The 17,371-nt window shown below is 37.8% G+C and overlaps 1 protein-coding gene across 12 annotated transcripts in view; it reads left to right on the top strand.

Moving 5' to 3' along the window:
- Positions 1–3,366: 3,366 nt before the first annotated feature.
- The window catches only part of LOC141780161 (trinucleotide repeat-containing gene 6A protein-like), a 38,711-nt gene continuing 24,706 nt past the window's right edge, over positions 3,367–17,371 (top strand). For 6 of the 12 annotated variants that reach the window (XM_074655266.1, XM_074655270.1, XM_074655268.1 and 3 more), the window contains exons 1-3: positions 3,376–3,620; positions 5,196–5,247; positions 14,286–14,384. The gene's annotated coding sequence lies outside the window, so the exon portion shown is untranslated. Of the gene's footprint in view, positions 3,621–3,775; positions 3,841–5,195; positions 5,248–14,285; positions 14,385–17,371 lie in introns of those variants that run through there. The other 6 variants (XM_074655273.1, XM_074655276.1, XM_074655274.1 and 3 more) reach the window with 2 other exon arrangements.

The following is a 17,371-nucleotide window of genomic DNA, read 5'->3' on the forward strand; positions in this document are numbered from 1 at the left end:
AATATAATAACTTAATATAATAATCTAGCCTGCATGTTTCATCTTTTGGCCTGTAGATCAGCAAACATCCTATACCATAACAGTGAGTGTATGAATGAATGAATGCAAATGTTACCAGCCTAACCATTCATCGTCAACACTGATCATTTACATAAACTGTACATTACATCAAGGAACTATGTGAGTGAGCTCAGATCCTGCACTTCAAATGGAACTTGAAATATTGAAATACAACTAAGGATTTACAAATCAGTGTCCTCTATGGCGCACAATAATTACAAGTGGGAGCTTTGAAAGCAATTGTGATACAAGGTAGGACGTTTTATTGCCTCTTTCATACAGTAATACATCCTCAATGTGTCAGACTTTGTAATAATAAATTGACAGCTGGAAGAAGTGCACGATGGCAGGAAGAATCCCAAATATTACAGGCAACATACAAATTGGAGGGACAATCAATTCAATATTTTCCTATTTGAAGGCCAATTCTATCTGAATTCCCAGTTGTCACGAACACATAATCAGTATTAGAAATCTATATGGTTAGTATTTGGCAACAGTCCCTCAGTAGGCCTACGGAGAGGTTACCCACTTGTTTATATGCTGTAAAATCTAATCTCCTGTTGATACCTGGTCAAATAAAATCATTACTTGGCAGTAGATGAACTCTACCTCTCCCTCTCTTTCTCCCTCACAGTCAAATACACATAGATAAGGGAGGTAATTTGCGGGGGTTGTTTTTGCCACGGGTGGGTCAATGGTCACTGCTTTACACACACACGTAATGCCGGTCTCTCCTGTAAGCAGCAACAGCCTTTGTCTCGTTGGTGAAATGTTGCAGTTGGCAGATTCCACACTGTATTTGTTTCTCTGCTGTTTAGGCATCTCTCACCTCTCTTGTCTCTGTCTGTCTCTTTTTAAAAACTCTTTTTAGGGTTGTTTTCTTACATAACAGCCAAACACAGCCTTGTGTTTGTAGTCTGCGAGTTCAGTCATCCTGAAGCACTCTGGGTGATAGGGTTTGCTTAAAAAAGCTACTGAAATCTCATAAAACCATAGCACTCAAAAAGCTGATTTAGCCAAATAAACATCCAAGGCTTGTGACCTGTTTTAAAGTTTTAAATGTTTCTATGTGAAAGTATATGATCAAGTAATACACTATACATAATGATATCTGTCATATAACTGGTAAGGATGTTCTTATTTCACTTGATTCCTTCTCCACAGGGAGATCAGAGGTCAGAAACACTTACAGACAGGCACTAGTGATTCATTGTTGCACTCAAGGACACTTCAGCAGGGTGGATGTAGTGTTTGTTTATGTGGGGGTTTGACTCTGGATCCCTTCCACAGAAAGCCTGCTTGTACCGCATGAATAAGTCATTAATGCAATTGTCTGGAACATGTTTAAACAGTAATTTGCCAGCTGTAGATCTTAGTTTCACTTTATATTTGTTCAGTCTTCCTTTACACTCCTAAAGGAACGCTTGAATATTTTTGTTACAAGCTATAATCATGTCTGTTAAGAGGAGCAGAACTGGCCTTAAAATAAATAAAAAAATAAATGACAGGATAACTGTTCCCAATAATAATAATACATTATATAACACAAATATAATAAATGGTAAAACTCTGAAAAAAACATCTGTAAAACATTGAAATATGAATTTAAAATATGTCCTAATATCATCATACAAACATACATACTAAGTATTTCAGGGAAGTGGCATCAGCTAAATATTTCTACAATGACTCAGTGGGACTTTTTACTGTACTGTACTAGAGTCACATCACAGCGTGCAAATAAAATGAAAAATAGTCAGCTACCTAGAATACACACATGACATAACAAGAAGACAACACTGACCAACAGTTGGCTATTTGTACAAAGCATTCCTCAACCTGAATGCATACAATATAACCCAACTTTGACTAGTGTTAAAAACATCACTATTCTGACATGTATTTTTAAAACTTTTACTTTCTGTTGGTTTACTGGGCAATAAACTGACACTGAATATGTCAATATGAACTGTATTCCACTGTTATTGTGTCTTTTTGACATTGTTAAATGTGGCACACATTTTGTTGTCTAAATAACATTACAATGAAATTCTTGAGTTATATTTCTCCTATAGTACAATGTCTGAAAGAGCAATGCATGGGAATGCCAACTGAAAATAACAATTTCATTTGACTTCCCAAGACTGTTCAGAGTAACGTGTTGAATATTGACTATAGACTGTAGTAGCTACACAATTACACATTTAATGATGGGTATTCCAGTATTTTTGGACTCAATATGTTTCAGTTTGACTACTTTTAGGCCAACAAAATAATAAGTTTAACAATCTCAACACATATTTATTCCTGGCAGTGTGGAGAAAGCTTTGAAACAGCTTTTAGACCTTCATGTTAAGAAATAAAATGTACAGTCTGAACAGTAAACTTAATAAGTAAATATTTAAAATATATATATTTATTTATTTATCTATTTTTATTTTTAGATATTTTTGTTTTCTGGTCATACTATTAACATGTATAAATATAATATTACAATATATATTACAATAATATTATATTACAATAAATAAAATATTGTAAAGAAAATCAATTTTTCTTTATTATACATTATACATCATATATTTATACACAATACATTATTATACATTATGCATGATATATATATATATTTATATATATATATATTTATACATAATACATTATTATACATTATATGTATATAAATATAAATATAAATATATATATATATATATATATATATATATATATATATATATATATATGACAGGTATGGAAAGTATCCTTGAACAGTTAACTTAATAAGTAAGATATTTGCAAAAATATTAATATAAATAATAATAATAATAATAATAATAGTTATTATTATTATTATTATTTAATATTGTTGGTTTCTCCTCATAATATTATGAGGGTGATTGGGGGACCTCAGTATTTCAATAAATATATTGCGATGAACCTGGACCAGAACAATATGTTAATTTTTTAAAAGAAATGTATATGGAATACTTTTATGTTAAATTAAAATTAAAAATTAAAATGAATTACATAAATAAAATAATTCTAACTGTTTATGTTTATTTTAAGTCTGATGCATATGGTACCATGCTACTATTCTTATTATAGTATATTAATTTGAAGGCATTGAACTGTTTACCTTGAACATGATTGAACATTTACACAGGCTTTACTTTTTACTCTTCTCTAACACAACACTGAGCTACCTTTCGGCTGTGTTTGGTGTTTGTCAGTCAGAGGAAGTGGTGAATGTGTTTCCTGCTCTGTCTGTCTGTCTCTCCCCCCTCCAGAAGCAGTGAGCGCTGAAGTGAATGCAGAGAGAGAGAGAGAGAGAGAGGGAGAGAGGGAGAGACAGAGAGAGAGACAGAGAGAGAGACAGAGAGAGAGGAAAGCAGAGCAGAGCTGAAGCGAAAGAAGCAGCAGCGAGTTAAGAAAATGGCGACCATGCAGGACGAATAGCCTCCTCCCCTCGTAGATGCTGCAAAACGCGTTGAAATTCTTTTAGCCTTACAAGCCTACAGCTTTCCTTTCCACTCGGTTGCACTTTATACTTCAATGAGGTGAGCTACCATGTTTTTCTTCGGAACAGAGGAGCATTTCTTTGTGGCGGTGCTAACGTACGCAGACAGACCGAGCAGTGAGACCGAGCCGAGCCGAGCAGAGCTGGGGCTGACTGGTGGAGACAAGTTGAGCTGTTGTTTAGTTAGCCGTGACTGAGCTAAGCTAAGCTAGCTAGCATTGTGGAAAGGCGGCTCGGTTTGCATTGCAGTTTGCAAAATGGTAACTGCATCCACTGATAACACAAGGGCACGGTGTTTGTGTGCAGATGTGTGGTGATTTAATGCACGCGTGACGGATAAACAGTTGTGTATGTGTTAGCAGGTTAACCTTAAATGCTAACGCTAACTAGTTAACCTTAGCTCAACGGTTTGTACGCACATATCTGTCAAAAGACACAATTACGTCCTTCATTCGACATTATTGTTTGTATTTATTTGTTTATCAGTACACTAACAATGTGTGTGGGTTTAATGCATCACTGTGTTTATCAAAAAATACCAAAAAGAGCGCTACATTTGAGAGAAGTTAACTAGCCGCTTCGTAACGTTAGCTTCTAGTTAGCATTAGCATCCGTGCTAATTTGACGACGCAGGTTGCCATGGCGGTGACTCCGGCTGGTCGCCCGGTTGCTTGGTAACTTGCAGAGGGTGCACGGTGGTTTATATGTGCTTAATTATTAAACTGTTGGTGGTGAAATGCAATATTAATACACATTTTTGATGGTGAAAGTGTGAAGCTGCAGAGTTGTATGTATGTGGAGTGTTTAACCCCCTCTATCGGTAGAGAGACCGAGACACAGCTGGTTATAGCGTCACACTAGACCTCTCTGCTGGTTCTGCAGTCGTATTCAACTAACTTTTTACACCAGTCAGACGACGCTGCGGACACAGGCTAAATCACACACTATTTTAAATGCATCCACTGTATTTAGATGCCATGTTTTAATGCCATTGTTTAGTCGCAGCGCTGGAAAAATACCAGGCTGGAGAGAGAGAGAGAGAGAGAGAGAAGCCATGTTGGTTAAGCTGTAAGTCAGGCAACAGCTGAGATAATGGCCGATCAGGACCCGAGCTGTAACTCTGACCTACACATTCACTCTCACCTCTGTGTGTGTCTTTATCTGTCATTCTCACACACACACACACACACACACACACACAATCTCTATTCACCTTGTGGAGCCTGTAACTTAAGGGGACTCTGATCGTGCATTGCCCTGTTATGCAGTTCAACCTGCATTTCCACATCAACTAGTTGAAATACTTGTCAATCAGCAATTGCTGGCGAGTCTCAGTGTTTTGTTAGTGTAGGGCTTGCCCTCACATAGATTTTGAGGGCGAGGTAAATGTCTCTTGACCTGTGTGCACCATCAATAATTAATTCTGTGACGCAATGGAGTCCTGTTTACTATTTCAGGTTTAGCATCTGTCTGTGTAACCACACTGTTGCAATAAAACTGAAACACTTTACATGCAGGTATCTTTTTTTTAATTTGTGAATTGAGGTTTGTTTAGGGAAATCAGGTTGTTGTATATCCGAGAGATTAACCTTGTTATCTCTTCTTTGTCTTTCAGAGATTCGGAATTGAAAGCTGTTGCCACCAAAGAAGCTGAAGCATCATAACAGGTGAGTGTGCCACCGTAAAATACGTGAAATATTCACATGCATGTACACTCATTTTAAGAGCATGTGTACTAGGGCTGGGACGATTCACCCATCTCCCGATTAGATACTATCACGATACTTGGGTGCCGATTCGATATGTATTGCGATTCTACAAGTATTGCGATTCGATATTATAATTTATTGTGATTTTTTGATGAATTATTTTACCTTTTTAACAGAAGACCATGGGAAAAAGTTGAATCATACACTTCTAGGGACTTAATTAATACAGTAAAAATGTTTGACTTTCAGTACGTATGTAGCCAGATATGTCCTGAAGTCAAATATATCAGTCATTGTCAGGCATTGTTAATTTTACAGCAACCCAAAAATCAAAGAATAAAGTAATTTCCCTAACTAATTAGTGGTATTTTCTTTTTAATTTATAAAGGACATATAATGTTTTATACTTCTGGTGAATATAATCCATCAATTTTATTTCCATATATGTATTTTGGGTACACGGTTCCTTTTGTTAACACCTTGTTTTGAAAACCGGACGTAGTCACACGTGTATACTTCGGCTAACTTCGCCAAGTGCTCTCACCGTCCGGTCTTTTTAAACATCCATGGTCGGCTCCATCAGGGCCGTTTGAATGCATTATACAAAACAGTTGTAGCTTCAGCTGATTTGACTGCAAAGATGAGAGTGACGTCTGGCTTGACTGCACGTTACTGCAATACTATAACGTTTCCTGTCCATGACAGAGTTAGCATGCATTTTTAGCCGTGATGTCTAGCTCTGATTTTCCTGGCAGTGTGTGAAACCCAAAGTGCTTCCATGTTTTACTGTATGTGTAGTGTTTACCACTTTGGATTTAAAATGTGAGGGTTCAGGTCGTATCGACGCCGACCCTCCGCCGTTTTGTGCTATCTCATATCGGCTCACTGCTGCCGACTGCTGTTTGTTTTGATTGACGGATATTGAACGGATAGGATGTCACGTTACTCAGACTACAACAATAAAAGCTGTAACTTCCTTCTACCTCCATATACACTGAAATGAACCAAATATATCAATTCTGGCATTGAAAAATCAATTTCAAAATCGTAAAAAAAAAAAGAATCGCGATACATAGGTGAATCATTTTTTCCCCCACCCCTAATGGGTACCAATATAATATCACCTTTCTAGCCACTTCTCTGTAAATGATAGTCATGGTGACCTGTGTGTGTCTCTGTGTGGTGGGCTACTAAATGGTGCGTGTATGGGGGATACGGGATGGGCAGCTGCTGCTTATGCAAGCACATGCAGTTCCGTTTGAATTGAATTGGAGGGTCTGGGTTGGTCTAGGCCGCATTGTGCTGAGTAAGCTTTGCTGTTTTAAAATTGCTAAATGAGAAGCCAGAGTCCTGATGTTTTGTGTGTGGAGAGGTGTTTGTGCAGCTCATTGTGTCCATACAGTTGCAGGCACACAATAGAGCTGTGGTCCACAACTAGTCTGTCAACCGGCTCCAAGGGCTGCGTCTAATCTGTTTTCTGTTTTTAGATCCTAAATTTGTTTATGAATCTTGTTATCATGCCCAATTTCCTAATTGTTTTTTATTTGTTTTGATTGTGTGTACTAGTGCGCCAGTGCCTCAACTCACCTCCTCCCATCTCTATTTGTTGTTGTCATTGTTTGAAGACGTTGTTCAAACAAGAGACGTAAAACTTAAAATGCTGGTTTAGGCCAGTTTCTGTAATATATCTAATGTGTGTCTGGTTTGAAACTATTATTTTGTGAATTGCTTTGTAAGGTACTTTATTATGTTGGTTTGTTTGGAGTTGGTTACTAAAGCCAGTTTATGATTTTCCCAGTATTGGGACATATTTTCCAGCAGTTTGTATTTGGGTGTCACTGCTGCTAAAGTGATGTAAGGGGAAACTATATTAATAGATGAATTAGATGTATAATAACATTCGCCTAATTTTTTTCCTCCCATCACGTTTCTAGGGCTGACCCAAATGTCAAAATCATTATTCAAAAGCTTTGTTTTTGAAAAATAAAATATATTTATATATATATACATAAGTATGTAATAATAATGTATGAAGCCCAAAATAGCCCATGAAAATAAGGAAAACTTCCACATTATTAATTATTCATATTCAAAATTAATTATTAGCTATTCTCAGACAGATATCGCTGTTTGTTATGTGTAGAGGTGCGTGTGTGTGTATAGTAGTGTTGCAGCGCTACTGTCCCGAAGCTTCGAATACCATTGAATATATAGTACATACTTAACTTTAACCTTTTAAGTCTTTATATGAACCTAAATTATGTTTCTCCCAATTAAACAGTGTTTATTTCTGAGATGTGTGTATTTTCAAATGACAGCAATTTCTTATTACATAAAATCTAGATAGAAACTCTCTGTTTTGTTCCATGAATAACACGCTTTCAACAGTACAGTGTTGCTTGAGGTCATTTCTGTTTCAATTCATAACTTTTGGAAAGTGGTTTTGCTTTCATGTTTAAAGAAGACGTCCTGTTCTAAAGTTTACAAATAGCGTTTGGTGGATGTTTCTTTAAAAGGCAAACCACAGTATCATAAAGTTGGTACATTTATAGCGTTTGCGGCACCAGTGGGGATTATATCCTGCGGGGAAAAAACTGAACAAGTGTTCTACTCTGAAGCCCTTTAGTTATGCAAAGCTCAACTGTTAGTCAGACACAGACTCACCATCCAGCTTGCTCCCAGAGACCCACAGATAGTTTATTGCTTGTAGGCCTGTTGCATTCGTAGTTACAACACAATGAAAAACTCATGTGTAATTAGTTGTGACTAGTGTTCTTGCCTTTGATTTTGTAGAGCAATGTGATGTCTGTCTGGCTTTACTTTCACTTTTAGTTGTCTGGCTCCACTCCCCAAACTGCTGTCTGCTGAGCAGGTTTTCATTATTGTCTAAAGTTTTCACAACTGGCTCATGGCGTGTTGAAGCAGTAGCAATGTAAACTTGCATAGTTTACTCCATGCTGAAATAGCCAACTTGAGATCGTCGTGTTTGGAATTTAATACGGCAGTGCTATAAATTCCTAAGGTGTTGCAACATCGCTGCATTGGTTGGGGATCAGGTAGTTGACCATTGCCCCTCAGTGCAGTAAAGCCACACCTGCAGATGGTCATGAGACTGGAACAAGCAAGGAGCTGAAATGGAGCATTTGGTGCTGTTGACCTATGCAGGCTCAGACAGGATACAATCTACGCAAAGGCAATTTTAGTTGAGCAAGTTGTGGATGGGCAAAAGTGTCTTTGGCTGAGATTTGAATCATTAGTGTAGCGAACATTGTGAGCTGTTTTGAAACAGACTTTCATACTAATTTATTTTTTATAATTTGGATTTTAAACCTCTACAACAAAATGTCTAAATGAAATGCTTTAACGTATTAACATATTTATCTATAGTTTTATTATTATTATAATAGTAGGCTATTTATTTCTACACTCAATGCAATCCCACGTTGCTAGATGTCGTATGTCCACCTACTGAAAAAAATGTCAAGAAAACCAATTTGCAACTTTTGCACTTTATCTAATATAGTTTGGCCTAACAGTTAATGTCCTATATTCTTCCATTGTAAACTGGCCACTTATAGTTAGATGTCTTTAATTAACTGTATACAATTTACAACAATGTAAACTATACTCGCCAATTAAGACTAGGGCTGACCCGAATGCTTCGAAGCTTTGGCCGTTGCCATGGTAATCCACCTCCAAATCAGTATTTGAATGCTTTGTTTAAAAAAAAAAAGAAAATACATATAAGTATGTAATAATAATGTATAAATCCCCAAATAGCCCATGAAATAAGGAATATTCCCACAACATTATTCATATTCAACATTAATGATTATTAGTTAATCTCAGACGGGGAGTGCTGTTTGTTGTGTGTAGAGGTGCGTGTGTGTGTACAGTAGTGCGACACTGAAACGGGGGAGATGGAGACAGACAGAAGGAAAAACATGTCAGCCTGCTTCGAATACCTTAGCATATTTCTCACCGAAGCTTCGAAGCCCAAAAAATGGTTTTCGGGACAGCCCTAACTAACTGTTCTCGAATTCAGAAGAAAAAAAACTTTTCAGAAACCTTGCTTTAGGAAATACTTTGATTCCACCCTCCTCTGCTAGCAGCAAAATTGAGTAGCCAGAAATATCATATTGCCTTTCTTAAGTTACTATAACCTGAAATGAACCGGCCTGATTTTGACTGCAGTGTTGAAACGAGGCTGGAAATGTCACATCTTCTAATGTCGACCTCACAAAGCCTTCGCTGTAGGGCTGTTTGGGACGAGGAGACACTCTTTGTCATTCACTAATTGAGTGATGGCTTTCCTGAGCCGAGCCTCCAGTGTTAAACCTCTGTGAGAACATGCTAATGCAAATTGATGCAAATGATGTGGTGTTATACATGCAGATTAGCCACGCGACTACCCTCTGGCTTTTGTTCTCCGAGGACAGACGAACTCTGGAGTGTTTTTTTGTGGATGCTCGTGTCTATCTGTTTATGTTTGGGTGTATGTCTGGGGATACTTCCACAAGGCTACAAATGCAATCAATACTCCGTCTCCTATAAAAAACAAACCTTGCTGGCTTCACTGCATGACTCACTTCTGGGAGTGAAAAACACTCCCACAGGGTCTTAGGATGCAGCAGTCTAAAGCCTCAGATTTCTGATCTCTACCTCCTCAGAAACCCAAATATAGTTTGATTATTTATAAAGTCTCTCAGCTGTATTTGACAGCCGGCAGAAAAGGGTTCACAGAAAAGGCAAGTGGGTGGCAGCGAAATCTGTGCTACAGTGAATCTCACGAGAGTAGAGTAGAAATAACTTTAAACTTAACTGAGTGTAGCAGACACCCTAACGTTAATAAAGACAGAGGGAGATGGGTTCAGAAAAATTCACTTTGTTAACCAGGACATACAGGTGACCCAGAGTGTTTTAAAACTATTATCTTGCACACTTTTTTGTAGCCACATAAAATGGACGCTAATCAATTGTGCTACAGAGTTGTACATAACATCACTAGTGACCTTTTAAAACTATTCTCCTCATCTTTCATCTGTCTGCTGCTCTTTATTCCTCTCTCAGCCGTTCCCCTGTCTCAAGATGGATAAACCAAAAAGTATGTGCTTAATAGTGGAAGCAGCTTTCCAGATTGTTATTTTATCCACTTCAAACACAACAGACCATATTTAGAGACAAGATATTTTTGGAAAGCGATTCCTTTTCATCAGTCTGGTGATGTGTATGTAACGGTGAAGACGGCTGGCCTTTTCCATCTGGAATGTGTTTTAAATTAAGGCAACGTGATAAAAGTAGTTTTAAAATTAGTTTTGTGAATGAAATGAGATGTTTATGTCCAACATTATAATGTAGTTCAGGGCAGCAACTAACAATTATTTTTATTATCCATTCAATATGCGGATGGTTTTCTCCATTAATCGATTAAATGTCTATGTTAAAAAAAAACTTAGAATAACCATCACAATTCCCCAAGAAGGACACATTCAAATTGTTAATTTTCCCCCACCAATAATCCAAATCCAAAAATATTCAATTTACTGTAATATAAAACGTAGAAAAGCAGAAAAAACTCAATTTATAATCTGGATCAGCAAATATTTGTTTTTTTTTTGCTCGAAAATTGGCTCAAGCATTTGATTGTGAAAATAGTCAGTTGACTATTGCTTGTTATTGCTTTGGAGTACATGTTTGTGGTTTTTCTACTGTTGATGTATTATTCCACATTGGCTACATGGACTGACGCTTAGATGAATCCCCTCTGGGCAACTTGGACAGAAATTCATTCTCCGAATGTCAATATACAACTGTAATTTCACTGCATGTTTGTACATGCTAAACTTACTGAAGAAAATGTTTTTCATAAGTATCTGTAGCCATCCAGGCCAACAGGGAAGGGCAATTATATTACCAACCTGATTTACCGTAGTTGTTCATTAACTAACTCATTAAAGAACAATAACAGAAAGCACGTGATTAGCACCTGTACCTATCATCTCTCAGGTGACCTAGATTAGGGAAGACAGACATGTGATCAGGTTTAGCATGTTCAATTACTGCATGTTGTTTTATTCTGCTTCGTTTTAGACAGTTAAGGAAGGCGTTGACAGGAGAAAAAGTCTTATAGTTAAAGTTGTACGATGCTGCTTTTAATAACTGATAATTGTTAGCTGTTTAAATGCAGGATAGGTAGGGTCTTGGATTGAATTTGGTTGATGTATTTTTTAGTTTTTAGTACCACCTGTCACTAGAAAAGGAAACAACAAACCATAAATCATGCAATTGCAACTTAGTCGTCCTCTTCTCCTCTTCTTTCCCTCCCCCTGTTCTGACCGCCTTGTTCTTCTTTATCCTTTCTTTTGCTTTTGGTGACTCGCGGTGCCCCCCTCGCTCTGTCAGCTGTAGCTGTCGGGGGATGGGCAATTGTCGGCCCATTCATAAACAGATGCTGTCCATGGTGTGTATGCGTGCACTCCAGGAGGGCCCCCACCATGCTCTGCTGTTGTTGTTGAACCCAGAACCATCTGCTGAAGCACTTGGTGGTTGGAGGAAGGAGAGAGAGAGGGAGGTGGGGGGGGAGTGTGGGAACAGAGGGAGCAGGGTGGTGACTGAAGGTGGCAGCAAGAAAAGGATGCAACTGGGTGTGCAACCACACTTCGATAATAACAGATTAGGCAAACCACTTTCATTTAACACGTCGACCAGAACAGTTAAGGGAAATTTAATATGTGTGGAAACTTTTGATGACTGTGTCACACAGAAATGCATGCCACTTACCTATTTGTCAGACTGTAACAGGCTTACAGACTTCAGCTCATCAGAGTCTGCAACAAATCTGTAATTCCACACATACTACTAAAACTTCCATGCAGTAGAGATGTTGAAATCTGAACATACAGAAGGCTGCAGCTGTATCAGCTCTGATCACTGTTGCTCGTAGCAGCTCAACGCTGTTTGTAAGAGACTTTTTTTACTGGGACAATTAAAATATTTAGTCCCGATTAATCGCATGATTGTCCATAGTTAATTGCAATTAATCACACATTTTTTTTCTGTTCAAAATGTACCTCAAAGGGAGATTTGTCAAGTATTTATTAGTCTTATCAACATGTGAGTGGGCAAATATGCTTGCTTTATGCAAATGTATGTAAATATTTATTATTGGAAATAATTTACCTTGCCTAAAACTGCATGTGATTATCATAAAGTGGGCATGTCCTCTAAAGGGGAGACTCGTGGGTACCCATAGAACCCATTTTCATTCACATATCTTGAGGTCAGAGGTCAAGGGACCCCTTTGAAAATGGTCATGCCAGTTTTTCCTCACCAAAATTTAATGTAAGTTTGGAGTGTTATTTAACCTTCTTCGTGACAAGCTAGTATGACATGGTTGGTACCAATGGATTCCTGAGGTTTTCTAGCGACAACTTCTGAAAGACTAAATAGCTGCCGGATCTGATTACAAAGACGGTAATAGTTTATATAATAAAATATTGATACTTGATGTCCATGTATCGATACAAAATATTGCGATACTATGCTGTATAGTTTTTTTTCACCTCACCCCTGTCTAATAGTATTATTGCTTCCATAGCTGACAAAATTCAAAATTCTTACTATCAGCAAATTGCACAAAAAGAATAATTTTTGGGATTGTTTTCTGACATCGCATGTTCAGGTCGGTGTGAGCATGCTACAAAAGATCAGATAGCGGCCAGGCCTGACGGATTTTTGAGAGATTAATTAAAAATCAAGTGTTTTAGAGAATTGATACAGTATTGCACAACATAATATCGCGATACTCATGTGTATTGATATTTTCTTACACTCTTAATACAGATGTGAACATTAACATACAGAAGGCTGGAGCTGCATCAGCACTGGTCATTGCTGCTCACAGTAGCTCAACGCTGTTTGTAAGATTAATTGATTTTTTACTGGGACAATACATTTTGATCAACATCACTGTAAATGCACCAGTGTTAAGTGATTTGCAATTGTTTTCTCCTGGCTTGATGATAGATTAGCCGGCGGATTTAACTGATGTTAATGAGTTGATGCACTGTAAAGGGGCTTCCTGTTTCGCAATAATTAAACGCAATACATTTTCACCATTTTTATTAAATTAAATAGAAAAAAATATATTATGTGAAAACAAGTCTTAGCTACTGAATATTTTTAGTATCTTAGTTCTTTAATGCAGTAAATTTTTCCAACATATTAAACATTGCATTTTTATGCAGATTTGCACATTTCACTTTTTCTATGAGCCACTGTACAATTATCAAACTAAATGACAACACACTTAATGGTGCAGCCGTGGTGTCTGTCTGAGTTGTTTCAGCATCTATGTACGTCTGTCTGTTTATAGCTAAGGTAAATGCTGTGCTGTAATCCCATTATCGGATTAGACTGCAGCCTGCAGCTTTCTCCTGCAGGATAAATGGCACACCCACCGTGACCAGCGCGGCTAAACTTCACACTCACCGAAGGAGAAGCCTCAGTCTGATTGCAAACTAATAGGAAGCCCTGATTTCTTTTTGGGAGCCAAAAAGAATAATATTCTAATCAGTCAATAGTAGTGAAAATGTTTAATTACAAAGGTTTAAGTACACCTGTTTTTATATTATAAGGCCAGATGTTTTCATCTTGTTTCACGTTGTTACCAAGCAATATACCCTGGTGTAATACTAAGTATAACTCTTAGTATAGGCAATAAGTTGTGAAAAAATCATAGCGTGACCAAAACACAGCACCATGGACACAAAACTAAACTTCAACCATTGATTATTTTAATTATAGATTAGTTTGTGAAACAATTTTCAGTTTAATCAGTTCATGGTTTGATCTATAAAACGTCAGAAAATCCTTACAAATTCCCGGAGCCCAAGCTGACATCTAAAAGTTATTGAAGAACATTATGTGCCACATAAAACACAAAATGCAATAGCAATTACAATGAGCGTAATGGTGTTTCCTCCTGTTGTTCACAGGGAACATACCCACAGAGGGAAGAACAGTGGATGGAAGAGAGAGAGAGACGGAGACTGTGACGAGGACGGAGGATAAGAAGATACAGGACTGGTCAAAAGGTGAGAGAAGAAGTCATGGCCTCTGTCTTGTCAGGAGCTGTGGGATAGTTGTGTTGTGTGAAAGTTGATAAAAGATAATGGCAATGCTCAGCGCTAGGTCAAACTGTATTGATTTGCCATTGCAAATGTAGTTTATCGACATCTGCTGCTTCTAGGACACCAACTTCCGTTCACCTTACACAGAACTATTTATCTGTAATGAGCGATGTGCTGCTAAAACCGTAAGGTTCAGCTCTCATAGTGTTTCCAAACACCAAATGCAATTCTGCACAGTAAGCAAGGATGTGATTAATATTGCATATCTTCAGAATTGTACTCTGGGTAGTAAAAATAGATTCACAACCATCAGTGCTGCAGTTTTATGTGTGTAGAGACATGATTCTGGCAATACATGAAATTGGCGCGGTATAAAATAGCAAGTCCCAGAAGGCTTAAGGAAATCCACAAACTGCTTGGCTCAAGACATCAACTCCTATTTTATTTTTAAAACTACTCGTCCATTTCAGCTATGAAGCCTTCTTTTTAAAATATTTATTTTTTTCCAAAAAAAAATCTTCTTTGCATGGTCTGGGTTATGTCTGTTTCTCTGTCCCTGTAGTGCAGTGTGCTCTGCTCTTATGACGCCGCTGGTGTGCTTTGCCATGTGACGCAGTAGTGTTTTCCATTTGAAATGCCGTTACAGTTTCCATTGAGGTCCTGTTTGTACGAGCCTACTTCTGTTACAGCTGAAACTACTGTCATGGCTAGTGTAGGCAGGAAGTCTGATAGCGTCTATCTCTGACCTTGAGTGTGTCTTTATGTTTCAGTTGCTTTTGTTTTCACTCTTCTCCACGGTCGTCCTGCTGTGTCTACAGTCTCACTTTCTTACCGTATTGTTTGATTTGTCTGCTCCAGTACAAACATAGAAGTAGTTGAGAGTTTAAGTCTCCGTAGTACCAAACTGTGAGCTGGCACAGACATTTATTGTCATGGAAGCTCCTCCCCCCAGTTAATGGTTATACAATACCGAGAGTGTAATCATTGTACCTCTGAAAGACTCAGTGTCTATACTAACAGTGTCTCACTATAGAAGCCTACTTACTATATGCTGATTTGCCCCCAGTTGTCAGCAGCTTTTTAGCATGCGCCAGTTTGATTGCCTTTGGTCTTGAATCCAGTAAGAATATGACATACTTCTGTTTTTCATCACAGACACTCTTAGAGCTGCACCAGTTGTGGCTTAGTGGATCAACAGAAAATTAATCTGCACCATTTGTGATAAGTGATTGATTTAGAATAATTTTTCAAGCAAAAATACCCCAAAAATATGGTTCCAGCTTCTGAAATGTGAGGTTTTCCAGCTTGTCATTGTCCTATATGATAGTAAACTAAATACAGTGGAAACCGCTTATAGTGATCACAGTTACAGTGATCAACCGCTTATATGGATCAAAAAGCTTGGGACAGAATCATTCCTATACAAACGCTGTTTAAACAATTCAAAAAAGTAATCAAGTAGTTCGCTTATAGCATTCATTTTGTGTCTTTTCATACATGACAACATATGGAAAAACATTTTAAAACAAGGTTAGATTACCGTTAGTTGAAATTGTTTTATTTTTTACTTCACTCCCTCAATACTTTTCCTCACGGACAGGCTGCTTTTTGGCTGTATAACATTACTTGTGCTGCGTGCACATTAAAATCATGGGGGGGGAAAAAGAATAATTTTCTCTGAATAAAAAACAAATGTGCACCGGGAAAGCACCCTTGTCAAGTGAATTGATAATGCCTGGTCACGTAATGCCCCCAAAGTGAAACTTTGCCGGGTTGTTTCATCACTTTATAGTCATGTAATAAATATATAGATGTAATTTAGATGGTAATCTGCATGAGAAATGATGCACAACAACAAATATTAGGTTGTAAGAATCATCCGCTTATAGTGATCAATTTGACCCGGACAGATGTGATCACTATGAACGGTTTCTACTTTATCATCGGGTTTTGGACTGTTTATCTGTCATAACAAGCATTTTTGAACACATCACCTTGTGATGCGCATTTTTCACTATTATAGGAATTGGCACAGTATAAAACAAAGCATGCTCAACTCCCAGAAGACTTACTCATTGCTACAGTCAAACCAGCAACTAAAGAGAACAACCAACACTCCTATTGACTTTTTAAACTATTTATAGACCAGAGAAAAGTTCCTGAGAATGCCTGGTAGCAACCACTACCAGCCTGGGCGTGGGTGGACAGGTGACTGAATAATAGACAAACCAGCTAATGAGTTATATGCAACACCCGAAGCGTGTGCTTTTTGCGTACATTGACCTTGGTTTGAGTTTGCTCTGTGTGGGTGCCCCTCCAAACCCCTCCCAAAGTGGACGTGACGGCAGTGGACCATGTGACAAGTGGGCTTATCTGCTCTCGCACACACTCACACTGTACATGCAATCTCTTGAACTGTATACTGTATTGAAAGGGATGCAGTCTTGTACAACACAGTAACAACTGCACTCCAGTAAATTGCACCTTTTCTCAACACTTCCTCAAGTTGTTCAGTCCTTCATGTTGAAGCAGGGAAGATGCAGACTGTTTGCTTTCACTCCCAAGCTTAGCTATTAATTAATAAGAGGTTTTTGTGTATCTGAGAGAGAGAGAGAGACACTGGCGTGTGCTTCTTGCGCTGATGTCATCTTGCTCAGACAAGCCCAGAGGAATTGTGTGTGTTTAGGAATGTTGCCATAACAACAGGGTCTTCCCTAACAAGAAGAATTTTACTGGTTAGTTCAGCCCAGAAAAAAGATTTGAGATGGACTGAACTGAGTTTAAACATAATCTATAATACTGCACTGTATATTTATAGTGTATAGTGTATACAGCACAAAGAGAGAGCAATGCAAGCCCTCAAAATTAAACATGTCTGAATAAAAGGAATGTTTGACAATGTGCTCAGAACTGGAGCAGATTTTCAAACAGTGCTACAGAGGTTGGATTAG

Source organism: Sebastes fasciatus, chromosome 13 (genome assembly GCF_043250625.1).
Source record: "Sebastes fasciatus isolate fSebFas1 chromosome 13, fSebFas1.pri, whole genome shotgun sequence".
NCBI classification, from domain to species: Eukaryota; Metazoa; Chordata; class Actinopteri; order Perciformes; family Sebastidae; genus Sebastes; species Sebastes fasciatus.